The 23,416-nt window shown below is 45.6% G+C and overlaps 1 protein-coding gene across 6 annotated transcripts in view; it reads left to right on the forward strand.

Annotated features, from left to right (window-relative positions):
- Positions 1-23,416, forward strand: part of WDR75 (WD repeat domain 75) — a 669,401-nt gene that overhangs the window by 613,895 nt on the left and 32,090 nt on the right. Inside the window, exon 19 of one of the 6 annotated variants that reach the window (XR_011022770.1) lies at positions 1,204-1,317. The exons of the other annotated variants lie outside the window; for them this stretch is intronic. The gene's annotated coding sequence lies outside the window, so the exon portion shown is untranslated. The remainder of the gene's footprint in view (positions 1-1,203; positions 1,318-23,416) is intronic. 6 annotated transcript variants of the gene reach the window in all.

Raw genomic sequence — 23,416 nt, forward strand, 5'->3', positions numbered from 1 at the left:
AGGGGCTGATTGATGGGTGGCAGTGACAGGGGGTGATTGATGGGTGATTGACAGGTGATTGACAGGTGATCAGGGGGGATAGATGCATACAGTACATGGGGTGGGGGGGTCTGGGGAGAATCTGAGGGGTGGGGGGGTGATCAGGAGGGAGCAGGGGGCAGGGTGGGGATAAAAAAAAAATAGCGCTGACAGATAGTGACAGGGAGTGATTGATGGGTGATTAGGGGGGTGATTGGGTGCAAACAGGGGTCTGGGGGGTGGGCAGGGGGGGGGGTCTGATGGGTGCTGTGGGCGATCTGGGGCAGGGGGGGGGGAAATCAGTGTGCTTGGTGCAGACTAGGGTGGCTGCAGCCTGCCCTGGTGGTCCCTCGGACACTGGGACCACCAGGGCAGGAGGCAGCCTGTATAATACACTTTGTAAACATTACAAAGTGTATTATACACTTTGTATGCGGCGATCGTCGGGTTAACATCCCGCCGGCGCTTTCGTATGGCCGGCGGGATGTTGCAGCGGGTGAGCGGCGCCAGGCGGAGGCGGAGGATCGCGTCACTGATGACGCGATCGCTCCGCCCATGCCCCTACAAGGACCGCCGCCATTTGTCAATACGGCGGTCCTTGCGGGGTCCACTTCCCGGCCACCAATTGTATATACGGCGGTCGGGAAGTGGTTAAGCTATATTTCTCTCCCCCCGAAATCACAAGAAGTTCCCCAAAAAGCCCGCTACTGACTCCGCCCCTGTCCGTCCAAAACTTGGGGTGTCCAAATTTTTTGACCAATTTGTCCAGCAAAAATAAGAAATTGGGTTGGCAACCTTGATTCCCCCCTAGATTTGTTTACAGATAAGGGAAAAGTATTAGGGATAAGCTGGTGAGAGTAGATTTAAAGAAGAATCCAAAGCAGTTGGAGACATTTTTGCCAAAAAAGAAAGGCACATTTCCCTGTCTTAGTTGCCAGAATTGTTCTAGCATCATTAAGGGTGACTCTGTAGCACATCCCAGGAGGGGCACAGCAATAAAACTTATTGGCAATTTTTCCTGTGTCACTCCGAATGTCATTTATTTTCTGAAGTGCCCCTGTGGGTTAGGCTATGTGGGACAGACCTCCAGACCCATTAAAGTGAGAGTCAATGAACATCGTAGCGATATAAGATTGTACAGAAAATATTATAATGACCCTGATAAAAATTTTGACTCCCCTATAGGCAGGCATTATTTTGAATGCAACCATATGGTAAATGATTTACGATGGTGTGTATTGGAGAAAGTCACAACAGGAGAAGGAATGGACAACGAGACAGCACTCCTAAGAAGGGAAAGTAGGTGGATTAATAAGTTGGAAACCCTTGCACCTAAGGGACTTAATGAAGAATGTAATATGAGATATTTCCTATAACCTGGATGGACTGGTGTACTGTTGCTTTAAGAGCCCTCTAAGAATGTGCCCGCCCTTTGGGGTGTGTTTTATGATGTGATATGTGATTTATATGTGAGCATGAGCTCAGTTTTGTGTAACACTTGATAAAGGCCGCAGGCCAAAATGTCGTGTGTTGGTTTTTGTAACTATGGTGCAGTAAAACACAACATTTTGCTTAAATCCAGGTCGAGACCCAGCCGTCTTTCTTTTGTTGCAGTCCACATACACACAGGGCCGGATTTGTACTTTCCAGTGCCCTAGGCCTGCAGTCACCAAGCGCCCCCCCCTCCCAAAAAAAAAAATTGTCCAACACTCTGACTAGTGAGCATTGGTTTCAATGGGCTCATCTCAGTTGTGCTGCTCTGCCCCCCATTTAACAAATAATTCCTGTAATTTGCGCTCCTGCCCGAATGTGCACAGCAGCCGATAGTGTTCTGGGCATGCATACTTGAGAAATGACGCTGATGTATGACCGGTACTTGTCAAGAATGCATAACACTGTACCTGCCATGGGCAGGAGCGAGAAATTACAGGGAGCGCGAGTGGCCAGCGCATGCGCTGCTTCTTTGTCCTCTGTGCGACTGGCTGCAGTCGGATCCACCAACAGGTGGCAACTGGCAGGGCAGTGCAATGGAGAGAAGCCCATCCAAAACAGAGAACAGGTAAGTAGCAAACATCCTATCAAGACCCACTTTGGATGTTCTGTTGTAATTATAGTGGACCTGAACCCAGAACTTTCTCTCTGCTCTAAAAGATACGCAACAACATAACCTTTAAATAGAAAACATTTCTTTGTTACAGCTGATACAAATCCTGCAATAAATCTGCAGTGTGTCTACTTCCTGCTTTTATGGAAGCAGACATATTTTTAACATCCTGTGCTTTCAAATGAGCTTAGCTGTTGTGGCAGTCAGGTGACAGTGTAGAGATCAAATTACAACTTGTGACACAGAGGAGGGGGAATTAGACAGGCTCTCGAAATACATACATGGTACATATCTCTGTTTTTCTTATGTCCTGTGCAAGAGTTCAGCTCCACTTTAAAGCATCTGAATGACATTTATTTATATTTGCTGAAAAATCTATGCATCTCTTTTGAATGCTGAATGTACATATGGTGGTGTGCTCTAACATATTGACAGTATACGGGAACAAAGTCTGAACAAGGCTTATTTAAATTGCCTTTAAAACGTCTTTTAGGGTTAATGAGGCATGTAACATCATGTTTTTTTTTAATGATGTGGGGACTTAAAATCCCCCTCTCTTTCTCAGATGGGAAATCCGAGTTTGCTCGGACAGTGCTATTCAGATTTTAAAAAATATCCGAATTGCTATTCAAAGTTCGGATAGTGGAAAAAGTTCAGATTATCTGGGTAGTTTGGATACCCAAATATTGGATGAGCACCACTGCTCAGGTGTCATTTAAAATGACAATTTAGCAATGAAAGGGAAGAAAACTGCATTTTTTACCCTGCAGTCTCATAGATGGTAGGAGCTGGAGGACAGAAAATGAGTCAGGAAAGAGTTAACTAAGGAACAGAAGAGACCACTGCTAGCTAGGGAAAAAAAAGAAAAACAGTCGTAAATTAGGATTAGATAAATTAACAACTGCTGAGGTCAGTGTCAAAGCTGTAAAAGAGGTGAAGAAACTGCAGAGCTCACTAATGTTTGGGAATGCCTGCATTAAAACTCAGCGGAACTTAGTTCTATCTGCTTTGTAATGTAAATCTCTGGTATTTCTCACATCGATCTGTATGTCCATCATAGAAAGGAATGGATTATCAGATGACCATTATGATTCATCCTGATTGTTTTAACACATCAGGAAGTGAGAGAGAGATGCAGGGATTGGGGAACTCTGGAATTCAGCTATTAGTGCAGAGCAGGGTACTGGATGGCTGCGCTGCGGGACCAGAAGAAATGATTTACTTTGACATATGACCTCTTCTCTCTCCAAGTCATGCCGCCCTTCTTATGTTATCTAATTTTATCGCCCTAGGCCGTGGCCTTTCCAGAAATCTGGCCCTGCATACACACCTAATGAGGATCCAGGTGTGAGCTGGTTGACTCCCTGGTACATGAATTTAAGGCAGTTGAGCTGAGGGTAAGCTTTTTCCTGTTTGCACAGATGGCATGGAAACAGGCCGCAGCTGCTCGAGACTGAGCAGTTTAAATACCCTAGGACGCTCCTTAGAGCCCACGCCGAGACTTCCGGGAATGGCATTCTGAGAAGTTGGCACTGAATCCTGGGACCAGTGAGTAGAACATTGCTCCTCCTTAAGGGCAACCTTAAGGGTGCCATGCAGAACCGGTTTCTACGGAAATGCTTTGTGGAAAGCCTTAAACAACCTGAGAGCATGAATGTTCTTGTGGGGTCTCAATTTAGAGAGGCGCTCAATTCACTGGCTCCAAACCCCTTTGGCATGGTATTGCCCCTGGGAAAGTGGACTCAGACCTACGAAACACGTTGCCTGTTCTAACAATTTTTTGTTGACATGTGACTGTCGTTATTGAGGTAAGCTCCCTTTCTCAATTGTAGTGTTTACACAACTCATTTTATAATCTCTGGGCGCCTCTTCCGTCTATTGTGTTGTATTCACCCATGAGCTTTCCAGCTTGGGGGTGCACTTCCAAGCCCCACACGGTATCGTCCAGTGTGGGGGCAAGCAGGTGTTTTTTTTTGCAAGAAAGCGACCACATCCACTCCTTTTGGACACCCGAGTGGAGTTCAAAATCTCCACCTGCTATAAATGATCGGTTGCCCCCTGTGCAACCTACCTTTGTGAGTAGTTTTTACATTACCATTATATAATACCAATTGAACTCTCCATATTGCACTATTTGGGCTCCCATTGTGCCAAGGCACCCCATACCTTTCCACTTCCATTAAACTAGTTATTGAACCGTACCAGCCTTATGTCTGGAATGCAGGATCTTCTCCACTTCAAACTCTTCCTCACCTTCAACCTATATTGGTGAACGTGGTTCTGAAGAACGGCCAGGAATGTGGTTAGGATTCTCCTTCTTGAAACAAGGTATATGAAACACAGGATGAATATAGAAGATAATAATGAAGATAGGCTGGTAACTCCAGTTTGAGGGCTACTGGATTGATTTTATGGCAAATAGAGACTAGACCATTAATCTAGGACCAATTTTTTAGAAGAGAACTTGAAATTCAAAGTAGATATCCACATTTGATCTCCAACTTGAAATTCTGGACACTCTCTTATCTTCCTACCATCACACCGCTTTCCTCTTTCTTGAGTTCCCCTGCAAGGTTGTCTAAAGGAGAGACAGGTTCTTGGAAATAGACTGCAAACGCTTCTGCAACATACTCAGAATAATTTTGATAGTATTTTTTAACCTACTTTTTGGTCCTTTTTTAGTTTAAAAGTGCTGTAAACTTATTTTAAATCGAATATGAAAAATGATCTACTAGGAGAAAACACAGGTGAAAAAGTGAATTGCATATGGCCCTCTGTGTCCAACCAAGGAAAAACTGCTGGATGATATCCATAATTAAGAAATACTGGAAAAAAATATGTTGAATGTACTGCATTGTTGTAGAAAAACACCACAGTTTCACCCAATCGTCTTGGGAGGCAGATGATTTCTTTCTCCAGTACTAATAATCTAAAATCTTAGCCATTCAGTAACTATTTATGATTTATTTGCATCCACATGCATACATTTTTGCAGTGGTAGCATCTAATTCATTTATTATTAGCCCCACTCACTTGTACCTTCAGCGTTCTGGCTTTGCACGCTTCCAAAGACTTGATATTTATGTATTAGGATTGTGTATTAATGCATGAATCTCGTTAATCTCTGCTTATTTATTTATTGTATTTATAAAGCGCCAACATATTACGCAGCGCTGTCTAAAACCAATTTATTATACTGTATCCCTTTAAAACAGATTAACTGAGAGCCAACCAGTCTACACTTTTGAGAACTGTGGCTGCCAGTATTTACACCATGCGGAACTTCAGCGTTCCAGAATGGTTATACACCAGCCGCACTGGCAGTCTCTTCCCTTTTCCTTTAAATTGTATTACCTCGCAACAGTCCCATCCCCCCACATTACACAGGTTAGACACACTCACTTCTGTACATTCCAAGCCTAGCCTGGCCAAAATCGCCCATGCGTAGATGCGTTTTGTGCAGATACACTCAGCGCACCCCATGCTTGCCGCTCCCCTAACGCTCTAACATCACGTGGTGGCGTTTAACATATGGGCGCTTTTCTGTACGCTCCAACATTCATTACACAGGGATATGGCTGTATAGCTGGGAACCATTTGCCATTGCCACACCTGCCCCAGGGGATATATAAGTGGACACTTACCTCATTTGCTGCTCAGCTCCTGATGAAGTGGTCCTCCTGTATGACGCCTCACGTAAAGCATCTGCGTACCTCCCTCTATCCTCCTCTTTGTGCCATAGTGATCCCTAACAGGCCTGTTTCTATGGGCGTGTGAATAGTCTGACCGCCCGTGGCACCGGACGGAGCGGCAGGGGAGGGGGGGGGGGCGCAGTGGCAGGGGAGAGCAGGCATAGCAGAGTTACAACTCACCTACCTCGATCCTTGCACACACGCAGCCTCTTTCTTCTTCCTCTCCTAGGCATCCGTCGCATTGGTAACAGCGGCCACTGTGATGATGTAGGCACATGTTACCAACGCGAGGAGAGCCTGGGAGGAGGAAGAAAGAGGATGCGGGGATCGGGGAAGGTGAGTTGTAACTGCGCTATGCCCGCTCTCCACCGCCCCTGTGCTTGGCTACCTATGCTGGAGGCACCTACATATCTAACGTATACCGGGGGCACCTACCTATCTAACCTGTACTTGGGCACCTACCTATCTAACCCATACTGCGGGCACCTCCCTGTCTAACCTATACTGGAGGCACCTACCTAGCTAACCTATACTGGGGGCAATTATACTGGCTACCTATACTGGAGGCACTTACCTAGCTAACCTATACTGGGGGCAATTATACTGGCTACCTACAGTGGAGGAAATAATTATTTGACCCCTCACTGATTTTGTAAGTTTGTCCAATGACAAAGAAATGAAAAGTCTCAGAACAGTATCATTTCAATGGTAGGTTTATTTTAACAGTGGCAGATAGCACATCAAAAGGAAAATCGAAAAAATAACCTTATATAAAAGATAGCAACTGATTTGCATTTCATTGAGTGAAATAAGTTTTTGAACCCCTACCAACCATTAAGAGTTCTGGCTCCCACAGAGTGGTTAGACACTTCTACTCAATTAGTCACCCTCATTAAGGACACCTGTCTTAACTAGTCACCTGTATAAAAGACACCTGTCCACAGAATCAATCAATCAAGCAGACTCCAAACTCTCCAACATGGGAAAGACCAAAGAGCTGTCCAAGGATGTCAGAGACAAAATTGTAGACCTGCACAAGGCTGGAATGGCTACAAAACCATTAGCAAGAAGCTGGGAGAGAAGGTGACAACTGTTGGTGCGATTGTTCGAAAATGGAAGGAGCACAAAATGACCATCAATCGACCTCGCTCTGGGGCTCCACGCAAGATCTCACCTCGTGGGGTGTCAATGGTTCTGAGAAAGGTGAAAAAGCATCCTAGAACTACACGGGAGGAGTTAGTGAATGACCTCAAAGTAGCAGGGACCACAGTCACCAAGAAAACCATTGGAAACACATTACACCGCAATGGATTAAAATCCTGCAGGGCTCGCAAGGTCCCCCTGCTCAAGAAGGCACATGTGCAGGCCCGTCTGAAGTTTGCCAATGAACACCTGAATGATTCTGTGAGTGACTGGGAGAAGGTGCTGTGGTCTGATGAGACCAAAATAGAGCTCTTTGGCATTAACTCCACTCGCTGTGTTTGGAGGAAGAAAAATGCTGCCTATGACCCCCAAAACACCGTCCCCACCGTCAAGCATGGGGGTGGAAACATTTTGCTTTGGGGGTGTTTTTCTGCTAAGGGCACAGGACAACTTAATCGCATTAACGGGAAAATGGACGGAGCCATGTATCGTGAAATCCTGAACGACAACCTCCTTCCCTCTGCCAGGAAACTGAAAATGGGTCGTGGATGGGTGTTCCAGCACGACAATGACCCAAAACATACAGCAAAGGCAACAAAGGAGTGGCTCTAAGGTCATGTCATGGAGTGGCCTAGTCAGTCTCCAGACCTTAATCCAATAGAAAACCTATGGAGGGAGCTCAAGCTCAGAGTTGCACAGAGACAACCTCGAAACCTTAGGGATTTAGAGATGATTTGCAAAGAGGAGTGGACCAACATTCCTCCTAAAATGTGTGCAAACTTGGTCATCAATTACAAGAAACGTTTGACCTCTGTGCTTGCAAACAAGGGTTTTTCCACTAAGTATTAAGTCTTTTATTGTTAGAGGGTTCAAAAACTTATTTCACTCAATGAAATGCAAATCAGTTGCTATCTTTTATTTAAGGTTATTTTTTCGATTTTCCTTTTGATGTGCTATCTGCCACTCAGTGGCGTAGCTAAGGAGCTGTGGGCCCCGATGCAAGTTTTACATGGGCCCCCCAAGCACACTATACATAACAATTGATATGACGCACCAAAATCTGCCAATGGCAACTACAGTGTCAGAGGTGCAAGAAGGGGATGGAGAACAGCTTGTTAATGATTACTAGTATTCAAAGTATCTATAGAAGTTATTATTATGAGCACAGGACCAATAGAGAGCTAATACTGTAGTTGAGGAAGGGCCTTTCAGGGCCCCTCTGGCCCAAGGGCCCCGATGCGGTCGCTACCTCTGCACCCCCTATTGCTACGCCCCTGCTGCCACTGTTAAAATAAACCTACCATTGAAATGATACTTTTCTGAGACTTCATTTCTTTGTCATTGGACAAACTTACAAAATCAGTGAGGGGTCAAATAATTATTTCCTCCACTGTATACTGGAGACACCTACCTAGCTAACCTATACTGGGGCAACTATACTGGCTACCTGTACTGGAGGCACCTACCCACCTACCTATCTAACCTATACTGGGGCAACTATACTAGCTACCTATGCTGGAGGGACGTATGCCTAGCACACTTTATATTTTCAGCTCCATATCTAATATGAACATATTTTATGCACGATTTTCTTTTGCACAGCTGAATTTGAACATAATTATGATTTGTTATTCTAGCAACTGTATGCACCAGCACTTTGTGCTTAGCATCCGTTACCGACTCAGACCCGGGTCTCTGTCACATTGGGCTCCCTTATGAACAGATGTTACACTCTTACATCATATAGCAAATAGTCACCTCAGAGGTTGAAGCACTTCTTATTGATGGTCCCCCAGATTCAATTTTCTAGGTTTTGGGTTTTTTGTTTGGTTGCTGTCATCAATTTTAAAAGGTGTTAAATATTATAGTAGTAACTTGTAGTAAATTGTACTTGTCTCTGTAGACCAATAAAGTTTGATTTTTACATAATTGGTGGTGCAGCCAATTTTTTTCAGAATTTCTTTCCTTGATTTTGCATATTACTGACTGATCATGTGGCTGGTGATATAGCGGGGAACACCGCTTTGATGGATTTACCCAGGGGTTCCAAATCTCTGCTGTTAATCTGTTTCTATGCATGCATGTAGAAACTCTGAATCAGTGAAGAACAGACAACTATAACAAGCATGTTTATTGGAACGCAGTCCTTACTTTTTATAGATTACATGATGTACAATTAATGTTTATTCATTTTAGGGATGGTTTATTGGTTAGTAGAGGTGTGCATAATTATTAGGTGTGTTAGTGGTGTACATAATTAACATAATTAACTGATGCAATCAACCAAGCTCAGTGTCCTGTAATGCAATGTAGGCTCTGGGTAAACTGCATTTGCCATGTTCTTAACAGCCTCTGTGCTGACCTTCACCGCTGCTTTATTTTCTGTTCTGTCTCAGAACTGGAACAGACCTGGAACATTCCATGGACATAAGCTGAACTGATTTCAACACATTGTAGCACGTTACACAAAAGAATGAGCAGTATAAAACAAAACAAAAACAAAAAAAAAATATATATATATATATATATATATATAATATGGATATGAGCAGTGACTTTTGGGGGGGGGGGAGGGTCTGATCAATCAATCAATCCTAGATTTAATCAATAACCTATGGAGGTAAAGAATGTAATTCAATAACTAATCAATGCCTAATCAATAATATGCCTATGACACTGGCACACCTCACATTATTTGGAGTGTGGATTGTCTTATTTTCCTTTCGGAAGGCAGATGTAAAACAAATGTGTACATGAATGTACTTTGAAGATGATTGGCTCTCTGTTTACCCATTGTCTGGGGATGATAACAAGACGATAGCGAGGACTGGATCTGCAATTTGAAGCACCGTTCTTGCCAAACTTGAAGGTGAATTGCATCCCCTGATCAGAGACCATATCGGAGGGGAGTCCATGCAAGCAAACGCTTTCCTTTATAATACACTCTGCAGTCTCCACTGTTGTTGGGACCACCTTCATCGGAATGAAATGTGCCATCTTGGTCAAGCAATCAATCACCACTAAGATTGATGTAAACCCCTCGGATAGAGGCAAGACCACAAAAGTCGAAAGAAATCTTGTCCCATGTTCGGGAAGGGATAGGCAGAGGAGACCATAACCCCCAAGGTTTTATCAAGGCCGTCTTGGAATGGGTGCAACCTTGACAGGACAGGACATACTGATTATAATCCTTCACCATTCTGGGCCAATAGAAATTCTTTTGAGCAATTCTAATGTCTTGGTTGACCCAAAGTAGCCTGTTAGCAGATAATCTTGACAGAGCTTCAGACCTCCACCTGTAGCTCCTCAAGCACAAAAATCTTGCATTCCTCAAGGAAAAACCTGTACTGTTGATGCAATCCCGACATAATGGTAGAATGTAATTTTCCTGATGCTTCTTTAATTCGAGACAGAATTTCAGGCTGAATCATCAAAAAATGCTTGGGTGATGGGATAGTCTCCTCCTGATCAGCATCAACCTCCAGGACAAAAGGCATAGCAGGATCCGCATGTTGGAGTACTTGTTGCCCACTGTAATGCTCTGTAGGCTAGGTAATCGCCTATTGACTGTGCCATTGAGGTTAGAGCGACCAAGAGTGCAGAGTCTAAGTGATCATGGGTCTACTACCCCTCACAAGTGCTCTAAACCCACAGCTGAACTCTGGTCCCCTACCTTTCGTGTCCCTACTTCTCCCTCTAGATTGTAAGCCTTTGGGCATAGTCCTCCTCCTTTTGTGTCCTACCTGATCATGCACCTCCATTACTGTGAACCCATGCTATGCATTTGAGTGAACCTAACTTGCCTAATCTCCATGCTCCATCCAGTGACTGACTAAGCATTACCTTGTACTCATACTGTGCTGCGTGATCTGTTTTTCTTGTATTCCTGTATTGTCATATTGCTGTACAGGATCTTCTCAAAAAATTAGCATATTGTGATAAAGTTCATTATTTTCTGTAATGTACTGATAAACATAAGACTTTCATATATTTTAGATTCATTACACACAACTGAAGTAGTTCAAAGCCTTTTATTGTTATAATATTGATGATTTTGGCATACAGCTCATGAAAACCCAAAATTCCTATCTCAAAAAATTAGCATATCACAAAATGGTTCTCTAAACGAGCTACTAACCTAATTATCTGAATCAACTAATTAACTATAAACACCTGCAAAAGATTCCTGAGACTTTTAAAACTCCCAGCCTAGTTCATTACTCGAAACCGCAATCATGGGTAAGACTGCCGACCTGACTGCTGTCCAGAAGGCCATCATTGACACCCTCAAGCAAGAGGGTAAGACACAGAAAGAAATTTCTGAACGAATAGGCTGTTCCCAGAGTGCTGTATCAAGGCACCTCAGTGGGAAGTCTGTGGGAAGGAAAAAGTGTGGCAGAAAACGCTGCACAACGAGAAGAGGTGACCGGACCCTGAGGAAGATTGTAGAAATGGACCGATTCCAGACCTTGGGGGACCTGTGGAAGCAGTGGACTGAGTCTGGAGTAGAAACATCCAGAGCCACCGTGTACAGGCATGTACAGGAAATGGGCTACAGGTGCCGCATTCCAGAAACCTTTTGAACCAGAAACAGCGGCAGAAGCGCCTGACCTGTACTTGACACTGGACTTCAGGCATTTTGGCATTTCCCTCTCCCCAGTCTTCCTCCAGACTCTGGCACCTTGATTTCCGAATGACGTGCAAATCTTGCTTTCATCCGAAAAAAGTATTTTGGACCACTGAGCAGCAGTCCAGTGCTGCTTCTCTGTAGCCCAGGTCAGGCGCTTCTGCCGCTGTTTCTGGTTCAAAAGTGGCTTGACCTGGGGAATGTGGCACCTGTAGCCCATTTCCTGCACACGCCTGTACACGGTGGCTCAGGATATTTCTACTCCAGACTCAGTCCACTGCTTCCACAGGTCCCCCAAGGTCTGGAATCGGTCCTTCTCCACAATCTTCCTCAGGGTCCGGTCACCTCTTCTCATTGTGCAGCGTTTTCTGCCACCCTTTTTCCTTTTCACAGACTTCCCACTGAGGTGCCTTGATACAGCACTCTGGGAACAGCCTATTCGTTCAGAAATTTCTTTCTGTGTCTTACCCTCTTGCTTGAGGGTGTCAATGATGGCCTTCTGGACAGCAGTCAGGTCGGCAGTCTTACCCATGATTGCGGTTTTGAGTAATGAACCAGGCTGGCAGTTTTAAAAGCCTCAGGAATCTTTTGCATGTGTTTAGAGTTAATTAGTTGATTCAGATGATTAGGTTAATAGCTCGTTTAGAGAAACTTTTCGTGATATGCTAATTTTTTGAGATAGGAATTTTGGGTTTTCATGAGCTGTATGCCAAAATCATCAATATTATAACAATAAAAGGCTTTGAACTACTTCAGTTGTGTGTAATGAATCTAAAATATATGAAAGTCTAAAGTTTATCAGTACATTACAGAAAATAATGAACTTTATCACAATATGCTAATTTTTTTTAGAAGATCCTGTATGTCACCCCTAAATATTGTCTGTAACCTAAACTAATGCCCAGCGCTGCGTAATATGTTGGCGCTTTATAAATACAATAATAATAATAAGGTCAGTCCAAGTACCAATCAATCTTAGTCTATAAACAATCTGGCTCGCGGCAGGCGGCAACAAGAAACAAGCCAAGATCAACCTGAAGGAGCACAGATTAAGAATAGTCTAAACAAGCTGGGTCAATATCGTAGGTCAATCAGATAGCAGGTATAATGCTCAGCAACACACTCCAAGCTGACAGAGGAATCCGCACTGGTGTTCAGGGCAGGCTGCCTTTTATAGCTCGCTGGTTTGGCATGAGTTTCCAAACGCCGAGCATGGGTACGCATGCATGCCACCCTATGCACATGCACGTACATGTGCGCAGATGCAAACAACACATACAAGCGTACCATTTTATGTGACGTAACCTCTGTGCGTCCCCACACCCATTATTGTGCTGAAGCGTAGCGTGACTTGTACGCGCGCGTGCTATGGTGCGCTGATGACCCATCAGGAGAGAGGCAAGGTGAGTCTGACACCCGTTTTCTTAAGCCAAATAAAGTGCTGAAGGGTTTCAAAAGCCACGTGCAGAGCTCCTCCACAAGTGACCAGAACACCATTTTTATCAGAAGGGGCTGGTCAACCCAACACTGCAGACACCATCTGGGGATCCATAGCTAGACCTTCTGGGGAAATGCAAAATCCCAGGGATTGCATCTTCTCCTTCTCAAACTCACATTTCTTGGCTTTAGCATACAACCCATGTGGTTTTGAGTCGACCAAAACACCTTCTTGACATGATCCTTGTGCTCTTCAAGAGTCAATGAGCAAATCAGGCTATTACCCAAATAGACCACCAGGAAGTCGTCCAGGAAGTCCAGAAATATATAATTCACAAAATGTTTAAAAGTGGCAGGAGCATTCCAGAGGCCAAAGGCCATCATCCTATATTGAAAGTGACCAAAACGGGATCGAAAAGCAGTCTTCAAATACCAGTTGTCCCTTACCAAGGCCAAACAAATCCTATCCTTTAATCAAGGGCACTCTTTCCAACCCATTCAGACATACTTCCTCCCCCTACCCCACAGGAACAGGGACTCCAGAGATTCAACCCTTCTGTTTTCCATTCGTCACACATCATGAAGAAAGTTTACTGACCCCACCATTTTCCAACCCAACCGACGTGAGAGGCTGGGAGAGGGAAAGACCCCCATTTAAGGACCCCTTCCCTTGCATGAAAGGATCATTAATTATTAATGAAATTTGTCTTGGACTTTCATTGTCTTGTGGTCTCTTTATTATTATTTACCCCCCCCCCCCAATCATGCAGCATTTTTACCCAAATCTCTCCTTTACTTTATACTCCAGGACTTCTCAAGAGCTGCTCCAACACTATGGAACTCCCTACCTCCACCCATTAGGGCAGCCCCCTCCTTCAACATCTTCAAGAAAGCCCTCAAAACTCACCTTTTCACTCTGGCCTACTACCCCTCACAAGTGCTCTAAACCTACAGCTGAACTCTGGTCCCCTACCATTCGTGTCCTTACCTCTCCCTCTAGATTGTAAGCCTTTGGGCAGGGTCCTCCTCCTTTTGTGTCCTACCTGATCTGGCACCTCCATTACTGTGAACCCATGCTATGCATCTGAGTGAACATAACTTGCCTAATCTCCATGCTTCATCCAGTGACTGACTAAGCATTACCTTGTACTAATACTGTGCTGTGTGATCTGGTTTTCTTGTATTCCTGTATTGTCATATTGCTGTATGTCACCCTAAATATTGTCTGTAACCTAAATTAATGTTCAGCGCTGCGTAATATGTTGGCGCTTTATAAATACAATAAATAAATAAAATAAATACTCCTCTCCCACCACCATTTCCTCACGAGTTTGCAAGGTATTATTCATATAGTTACACCATTCCTCTATTGTCAGGATTTGGCTGCTCTTACAGTATTTAACAATCAGAGCGACAACTGGTATTTTGGCTGGTGGATGGGTTCTGAAATTTAAAGGTAGAGTGAATTTTTTTTTTACATGTAGTTTGGTGTATGAGATGTATGAGTGTGGTATGGTTGTATGCTGCACCTTTTTGGAGAGCGAGAGGGGAATATCTACTTATAGGATCATACTTTTCTTTCATCTTTTGAGCTTTGTTTGTATTTTGTACATATTTGCTACAATGATTCACTCTGCAGATAACACCCTCAACCTTATACTCACTAAATCCACCATTACAGACCTTGATATCGCACCCTTTCCGCCCTCAGACCACCATTTTCTCACCTTCAAACTCCTCACAGAAGGCACCTTCAAATCATCCGCCCACCCACCTGGTCGATGGCAGCGAGAACTACGTCAGCTCAACCTTAGTGTCCTAGCTGACCCCCTCCATGCCCTCTCCTCCTATCTCCCCACCCAAACCTGTCCTAATCTCGCTGCAGCTCAGTATCCTCAAACTCTCTCATCGGCCCTAGAGGAAGCTGCTCCCCCAATATTCCACCGCAACCGCCCCCCCCCCCCCCTCCCCCAACTCCCAGCCCTGGCACACCACTCATACTCGCAACCTCCAGAGGGTAACACACACCACTGAACAGAAATTGAGGAAAACTCAACTTAACCAGGATTTCCTACAGTACAACCTGCTGCATTTCCACATTGCTATTGCTGATGCAAAGCAGGAATACTTCAAGCTCATCGGAGCACATGCTTCCAACTCTCGCTGTCTCTTTGCTACTTTTAACTCCCTGCTTAACCCCCAGAGACCCAAATATAGAAAAAAACGTAAAAAAAAATTTTCAACCTTTCACATGTTGTTATAGGAGGCTTGTGATGCCTAAATCAGTGTTGTTTTTTTATTTTGACATTTTAGTAACTTTTTGGGAGGATGTTGTAAAATTGCAACGCTGGGCTTGTAGAGTAGCAGAATTTCAATAGTATCACTCACACTCTGAACACATGTAAGGAACAATGAAAAGGTTTTTTTTTACTTTACAGTTTATAAAGACCCACATAAGTTTATGTATATACACAATAACAATAGTATAATAAAGAAAAAAAGTCATTTTTATTATCAATTTAATACAAAAAAATGAGTATCATATAAAAAAACACTGGATCCAGACTATGGCCTCGATTCATCAAGTGTTACCGAACGCTTACCGAATGCTTTATCGAGCGTTCAGCAATTTAGCGCAAGCATGTAGCGGAAGTTAGTATTCATGAATGGCATCGCATGTCGATATCGTGCGTGCGGTAATTGTGCAGTACATTTTCCTAAACTAGCATTCAAGAAGCAGAAAGGGGGCATGTCAGGGCGGTAAATTCCAAGTGCAATATCGCCTGCACTGCCCTGTCGTTATTTATGTTTCTGCTGGTGGTGTATTTAACAGGAACCTGTACTGAGTAAAATTATTTAAAATAAACACATGACGTAGCTGCAAATGAGTATTACATCCTTACCTTTCCTCTCAGAAGCTCACAGTTTTCTTCTTACAGTGATCCCTTCCAGTTCTAACAAGATTGTCAGGACTGAAATATACCAGTTGCTGTCAGTTATATATCAGCTGCTGTCAGTTACAACTGAATGTGCAAGGTAATATCCATGTTTCTCTATGGCTCAAGTGGGCAATATTACAGTTTAACAGAGTGCTGACCAGGAAGCTGTTGTGGGGTAATGGCCTTTTGGCTCATTCATTTACTCTAAAGGCTCTATAAAGTAGGTAGAGACATACCCAAGTTAACCTATTTTGGTTCCTGGACGTAGTTTCTACGTAACCATGCGCGCTACCGCGCCCGATCGCGCGTGTGCACGCGCACTCCCGGCCGCGGATTCGGTAGCCAGGGAATCAATGTATCGGGCTACGGTGCCCGATCATTTATTCCTCTCCCCCGCTGAAAAAGCGACAGCTTCTCTCAGAAGCTGCGCCTTTTCTGCCCGTTCCCTTCCCGATGCGTCACTGTAATCGTATGTTACGCTTAGAGTGACGTCATGTAAACAAACTCATGGCCGCCATCTTGTGGCCAAAAAGTAATACTACACCTGTAAAAAAAAATAATTTAAAATTAACACACATTTACATTATAAATCTATTGTTTACCTCCCACCCTCCCAAAACTACCCAGATAAAATGTTTACAATAAGAAAAAAAAACCATTACAATAAAAAAAAAAAACACATGTAAATATTTACCTAAGGGTCTAAACTTTTTAAATATCAATGTAAAGATGAAATATTTCTATATATTTTTTATTTTAAACTTGTAAATAGTGATAGATGCAAAACGGAAGAAATGCACCTTTATTTCCAAATAAAATATTGTCACCATACATTGTGATAGGGACATAATTTTAACAGTGTTATAACCGGGACATATGGGCAAATACAATACGTGAGTTTTAATTATGGAGGCATGTATTATTTTAAAACTATAATGGCTGAAAACTGAGAAATAATGATTTTTTTTCCGTTTTTCCTTATTCTTCCTGTTAAAATGCATTTACAGTAAAGTGGCTCTTAGCAAAATGTACCCCCCAAAGAAAGCCTAATTGGTGGCGGAAAAAACAAGATATAGATCAGTGCATTGTGATAAGTAGTGATAAAGTTATAGGCTAATGAATGGGAGGTGAACATTTCTCACGTGAAAACGACGGAACCTGAATCGGTTAAACAAATTAGCTAATTGCCAGCACCTAACCACAGGTATACAAAAACTCTAATTAAATTAGCTGTTAAAGAACAACAGGTGGTAACAGGTGATAACAGTTGATACAACAGGGCGCAAAAAAGGTTAGGAAGTCTGCCAGCAGGACCCTGTGATGTACAAATTGGGTGCCTGTTTCCAGTGGACTCCTCAAACAATGAAAAATGTCATCAATTACCATATGTATTGGCAGGTCTGAGGGCTGCAGGAGATAGGTATTTGTGGAAGTTCCAATGACTTTCCTATCAGGCAGGAACAGCCAGGTTTGATATTAAGACCATGTTTCATGTTTCAACTTCACACTTTCCATTCCACAACTCTTATCATGTAGACATATTATTCAATTAGTCATGCAAACACTTTCATCCTCGCCTCAAAGAATACTATCACCTTCTCAAGTATACTGTGCAGACAAAATCTTGCTACCACTATGACCCACTGTTGTAAAATTACAACATAGAAATAACCATCTCTAAATCTCACAATATCAGTATATTTGATGATGTCACAAAATCTGCATCTACACATATTAATTATCACAGAGAAAAATATTTCAAACTTTTTAGTTACTTGAGTCTTGATGTATCTCGTCCAAAACAACAAGATCAGGGGCGTAGCTAGAAATTACTGGGCCCCATAGCAAAAAAAAAAAAAAAATTATGCCCATTCCCCCCCCCCCCCCCCCCCCCCCCCCCACACACACACACCCCCCGACCTTCCAACCCCTCGGACCTCCCACCGAAAAATTTTGTGGGGAAATCTGATTTCCCCACAAAACGCAATCAGATTGTCGGCAGATTTCCACACAGTATGCAACCAGATTGTCGGCAAATTTCCCCACAAAATGCAACCAGATTGTCGGCAGATTTCCCCACAAAATGCAACCAGATTGTTGGTATATTTCCCCACAAAATGCAACCAGATTGTCGGCAGATTTCCCCACAAAATGCAACCAGATGGTCGGCAGATTTCCACACAATATGCAACCAGATGGTCGGCAGATTTCCACACAATATGCAACCAGATTGTCGGCAGATTTCCCCACAAAATGCAACCAGATTGTTGGCAGATTTCCCCACAAATTGCAACCAGATTGTTGGCAGATTTCGTCACAAATTTCAACCAGATTGTGTGCAGATTTCACAACAAAATGCAACCAGATTGGTGGCAGATTTCCCCCCCAAAAATGCAACCAAATTGGCAGCAGAGTTCCCAAAATAATGCAACCAGATTATCGGCAGATTTCCCCACAAATTGCAACCAGATTGTCGGCAGATTTCCCCACAAATTGCAACCAGATTGGCGGCAGATTTCCCAAAAAAATGCAACCAGATTGGTGGCAGATTTCCCCAAAAAATGCAACCAGATTGTCGACAGATTTCCCCACAAATTGCAACCAGATTGTCGACAGATTTCCCCACAAAATGCAACCAGATTGTCTGCAGATTTCCCCATAAAATGCAATCAGATTATCGCCAGATTTCCCGACAAAATGCAATCAGATTGTCGCCAAATTTCCCCAACAAAATGCAATCAGATTGTCGCCAGATTTCCCCACAAAATGCAGTAAATGTAGCCAGGTCTATAGTGGGCTAACATCAATTACCTGGAGGGAGGGTGGTTGGGCAGGCTGGCACGCTATTTGCGGTGCAGGCACTGCACTGGGTAGGCAGTTAGGTAGCTGGGTGGGAGGGTAGGCAGTTAGGTAGCTGGGTAGGCAGATAGGTGGCAGGGTAGGCAGATAGGTAGCTAGGTGGCAGGGTAGGCAGATAGGTAGACGGGTAGGCAGTTAGGTAGCAGGGTAGGCAGATAGGTAGCTGAGTGGCAGGGTAGGCAGATAGGTACCTGGGTGGCAGGGTAGGCAGTTAGATAGCTGTGTGGCAGGGTAGGCAGATAGCTAGCTGTGTGGCAGGGTAGGCAGATAGCTAGCTGTGTGGCAGGGTAGGCAGTTAGGTAGCTGTGTGGCAGGGTAGGCAGATAGGTAGCTGGGTGGCAGGTTAGGTAACTGGGTGGCAGGGTAGGCAGGTAGCTGGGTGGGCAGTTGGGTAGATGGGTGGGCAGTTAGGTAGCTGGGTGGGCAGTTAGGTGGGCGGATGGGCAGTTAGGTAGCCGGGTGGGTGGGAGGGTAGGCAGTTAGGTAGCCGGGTGGGAGGGTGCACAGTTAGGTAGCGGGGTGGGCGGTTTTGTAGCCGGGTGGGTGGGCAGTTAGGCAGCCGGGTGGGTGGGCAGTTAGGCAGCTGGGTGGGTGGGCGGTTAGGCAGCTGGGTGGGTGGTTAGGCAGCTGGGTGGGTGGCTGGGTGGGCGGTTAGGCAGCTGGGTGGGTGGGTGGGTGATAAGGCAGCTGGGTGGGTGGGTGGGTGATAAGGCAGCTGGGTGGGTGATTAGGCGGGTGGGTCATTTGATTAGGCGGGTGGGTGATTAGGCGGGTGGGTGATTGGGTGGGTGGGTGATTAGGCAGCTGGGTGGGTGATTCGGCGGGTGGGTGATTAGGCAGCTGGGTGGGTGGGTGATTAGGCAGCTGGGTGGGTGGGTGGTTAGGCAGCTGGGTGGGTGATTAGGTAGGTGGGTGGGTGGGTGATTGGGCAGCTGGGTGGATGGGTGATTAGGCAGCTGGGTGGATGGGTGATTAGGCAGCTGGGTGGATGGGTGATTGGGAAGCTGGGTGGGTGAGTGGGTGATTAGGCAGCTGGGTGGGTGAGTGGGTGATTGGGCAGCTGGGTGGGTGATTGGGAAGCTGGGTGGGCAGCTCTGGGTGATTAGGCAACTGGGTAATTAGGCAGCTGGGTGGGTGGGTGGCTGGGTGATTAGGCAGCTGGGTGGGTGATTAGGCAGCTGGGTGGGTGGGTGATTAGGCAGCTGGGTGGGTGATTAGGCGGGTGGGTGGGTGATTAGGCAGCTGGGTGGGTGATTAGGCAGCTGGGTAGGTGGGTGGGTGATTAGGCAGCTGGGTGGGTGGGTGGATAATTAGGCAGCTGGGTGGGTGGGTGGATAATTAGGCAGCTGGGTGGATGATTAGGCAGCTGGGTGGGTGGGTGGATGATTAGGTGGGTGGGTGAGTGAATGGGTGATTAGGCAGGTGGGTGATAAGGCAGCTGGGTGCGTAGGTGGGTGGCTGATTAGGCAGCTGGGTGGGCGGGTGGTTTAGTGGGGTAGGGGCCCGACTCCTATCCCCCCTGCCTCACCTGGGGTCCAGGGTCCCCCCTCCTTTTACGAGCAGCGGGAGGTGCGGCATATTCAGCAGGCTCCGGCGGGGTAATGAGAAGCTAGAAGTTCAGCTGCCCCCAGGCTACGGTGTCTTCTCTGTATGCCGCGCGCAATAAACCAGGAAGCAGTGCGTGCGGCATACAGAGGAGACAGCGTAGCCCGGGGGCAGCTGAACCTCTAGCTTCTCATTACCCCGCCGGAGCCTGCTGAATATGCCGCACCTCCCGCCGCTTGTAAAAGGAGGGGGCCCGCTGAAGTGAGGGAGGCGGGCCGGCGCGGGCAGTATAATAATAATAATGATAAAAATAAATTTTAAAAAGTCCTCTCCGGCAGCTGCGGGCCCCCTTTGACGTAGGGCTGCCGTGGGGCCCCATAGCAACGCTATGGCTGCTATCCCCATTGCTATGCCGCTGAACAAGATGATGTACTGCAAAGCAGGTCACAGGGTTGTATGACTTCATGGCCAGATAAACAGACCTATTTATACATTCAACCATCCAATAGTGTTGCAGAACTGAACAATAGGTCCTATTAGTAATGTACATGAGGTTTTAAAAATAGGAGAATGGGGGAGAGGTTTTTTTTTTAACCTTAAATGTGATGTTGTAATATTACAACACTGGGTCTCTGCGTGTTAAACACCCCCCCCCCCCCCCCCCCTCCGTTTCTTCCCTTTTTGCCACAGATTTAGCCACCCACTTCACCAACCAAATTGTCTCCATCCGTCAGGAAATATCCAGCCTTCAATCTTCACCTCCTACCCCCTCCAATCCAGCTCCTCCTCCACCCTATCCTACCCTCACCTCCTTCACTCCTACTACTGTTGAGGAAGTCAACCACCTACTGGAGACTTCACATACCCCCCCCCCCCTCCCCTTGACCCCGTCCCTTCTGACTTACTCCATCGCCACTTTCTGGCTTTGGCCCCAGTCCTCATTGCCCTGCTTAATCTCTCCCTTTCCCCAGGCACCTTTCTCTTAGACTTCAAGATGGCCACTGTACTACCCCTGCTCAAGAAACCTTCCCTCGACCCCTCAGTACCCTCCAACTACTGCCCTATCTCCCTCCTCCCCTTTGCCTGAAAACTCCTTGAACATCTGATTCACAAACGCCTGACCCAGTACTTTGATGCCAACTCCCTACTGGACCGACTGCAATCTGGATTTCAGCCTACGCCCACTCAACTGAAACAGCTCTCATCAAAGTGGTCATTGACTTTGCCTTAGCTAAAGATGAAGGCACAGACCATAGGCCCAGGAGCTGCTTCACCCTGATGCAGGTACCTCGGTCTCCAGCCAAAATGCTCTGCCTTACTTTTGCTCTTTGCTGCCTGGGAGCCTGATGTCTCTGCTGTGTCCCCTAGTGAGCCAGGCCACCATCCATGTCCAGGCCCTCCACAGAGGAACTTTCCTGAGGCCATCCTGGTCCTCTGGACCCTGCTCCAACAGCCTGGTGCTGCCACCTTCCACCTGCAATCCTAGGGGGGTCTTGTCTTTTTTTCACTGCTTTCTTCACTGTCTTCATTCTTCACTGCTGCTGTGCACCTGTCTTGCTGTCCTTCCTCTCTCTCCTTTCCTCTCCTCTTCCTCAGGACAGACTTGGGGGGGCATCTGATTAAAATTATCGCTGGAAAAGCGTTTGAGTGCCATGTACGGCAGCGGATGTCCCCCCTGGTCTTTTCTCCTGGATCCTTTTCCTGGGTCCATTCTTACGGATCCCTCTAGCTATGCTTTGGCTTTACTCTCTACCGTGTATATGCATTGTAACTACTGTATGTATCTATATGTATATGTATGCACTGTGTATATACTGTATCTACTGTACCTATGTATGCTTGCTTACTGTACCACCACCTACCCTGTTTGTGCTAAAATCAATTCCGGGTACAACTCACATTGTACTTGGCGAAATAAAATTATTCCGATTCTGACATACTCCATTCTCCTCCTCCTTGACCTTTTAACAGCTTTTGACACACAGTGGACCATCCCCTTCTCCTCCAGTCCATGGGCATTCATGACCTCACCCTGGCCTGGCTCTCTTCCTATCTCTCCAACCGCTCCTTCACAACCTCCTTCAATCAGTCCTCATCCAGTCCCAACCACCCCTCGGTCCTTGGCCCCTTACTGTTCTCCCTATACACATCCTCCATTGGCAAAGTTATCTCCTCCATGGGTTTTAACTATCATCTGTACGCAGATGACACCCAGATCTACCTCCACACCCCTGACCTATCCACCACTACCATGGACAAGGTTTCCTCGTGTCCATCAGCCACCGCCTCCTGTATGTCCACTCGGTTCTTGAAACTACACTGAAACGGAAGCCCAAAGCCACAGTGTGTCACCAGAGCCACGTGACGATCGGACCATAGACAGTATATTGGCAGTTGTTGAATTAGCAGTAATAACAGCTGTCATAAACACATAATCAAGTCTAGCATACAATTGGCTGGGGTGGGAAAAATGTGTACTCTTTGCAGCCAATATTATGGGCTCACCAGACATATATTAGCTGAGATCTAGAGAAAAAGGCTTTCACTTTACGTGGGAAACCGCCTGCAAAAGGAGATAGTGTAGTTCGATTCAACATGGGGTTTCCTAGGGAATTGAAGACCCCAGAGATATGTGGCGGATAACACTTTTCAATCAAAGGGGTGAGTTTATTAAAGGGACCCTGAGCAATGATTAAAAACTGAAATTGGAACTTAACTGGGGCTTCCTCCAGCCCTACACACACACACACACACATCCAAGAGGTCCTGCGGTGTTCTCTGGGTCCCCTCCGTGGTCCCACTGGCAGCTCCAGTAGGTGCACGACTTTGGCAAAAGTCGTGCATACGTAGTACAGGTAGCTGGCCATCCATCACCTGTGGCGTCATTACGTATGTCACCGTAAGGGGTCCTGTGCGTTCGTGGTACATTCTTTCTTGTACTGGGCATGCACAGTACCTTTACAGCGATGCGTTTGTTGATGCCACAGGTGATGGAGGGCCAAAGTCGCACTCCTACCGAAGCTGCCACCAGGACCACGGAGGGGACCCAGAG

The sequence above is a fragment of the Hyperolius riggenbachi genome, chromosome 7 (genome assembly GCF_040937935.1).
Source record: "Hyperolius riggenbachi isolate aHypRig1 chromosome 7, aHypRig1.pri, whole genome shotgun sequence".
Taxonomy (NCBI): Eukaryota; Metazoa; Chordata; class Amphibia; order Anura; family Hyperoliidae; genus Hyperolius; species Hyperolius riggenbachi.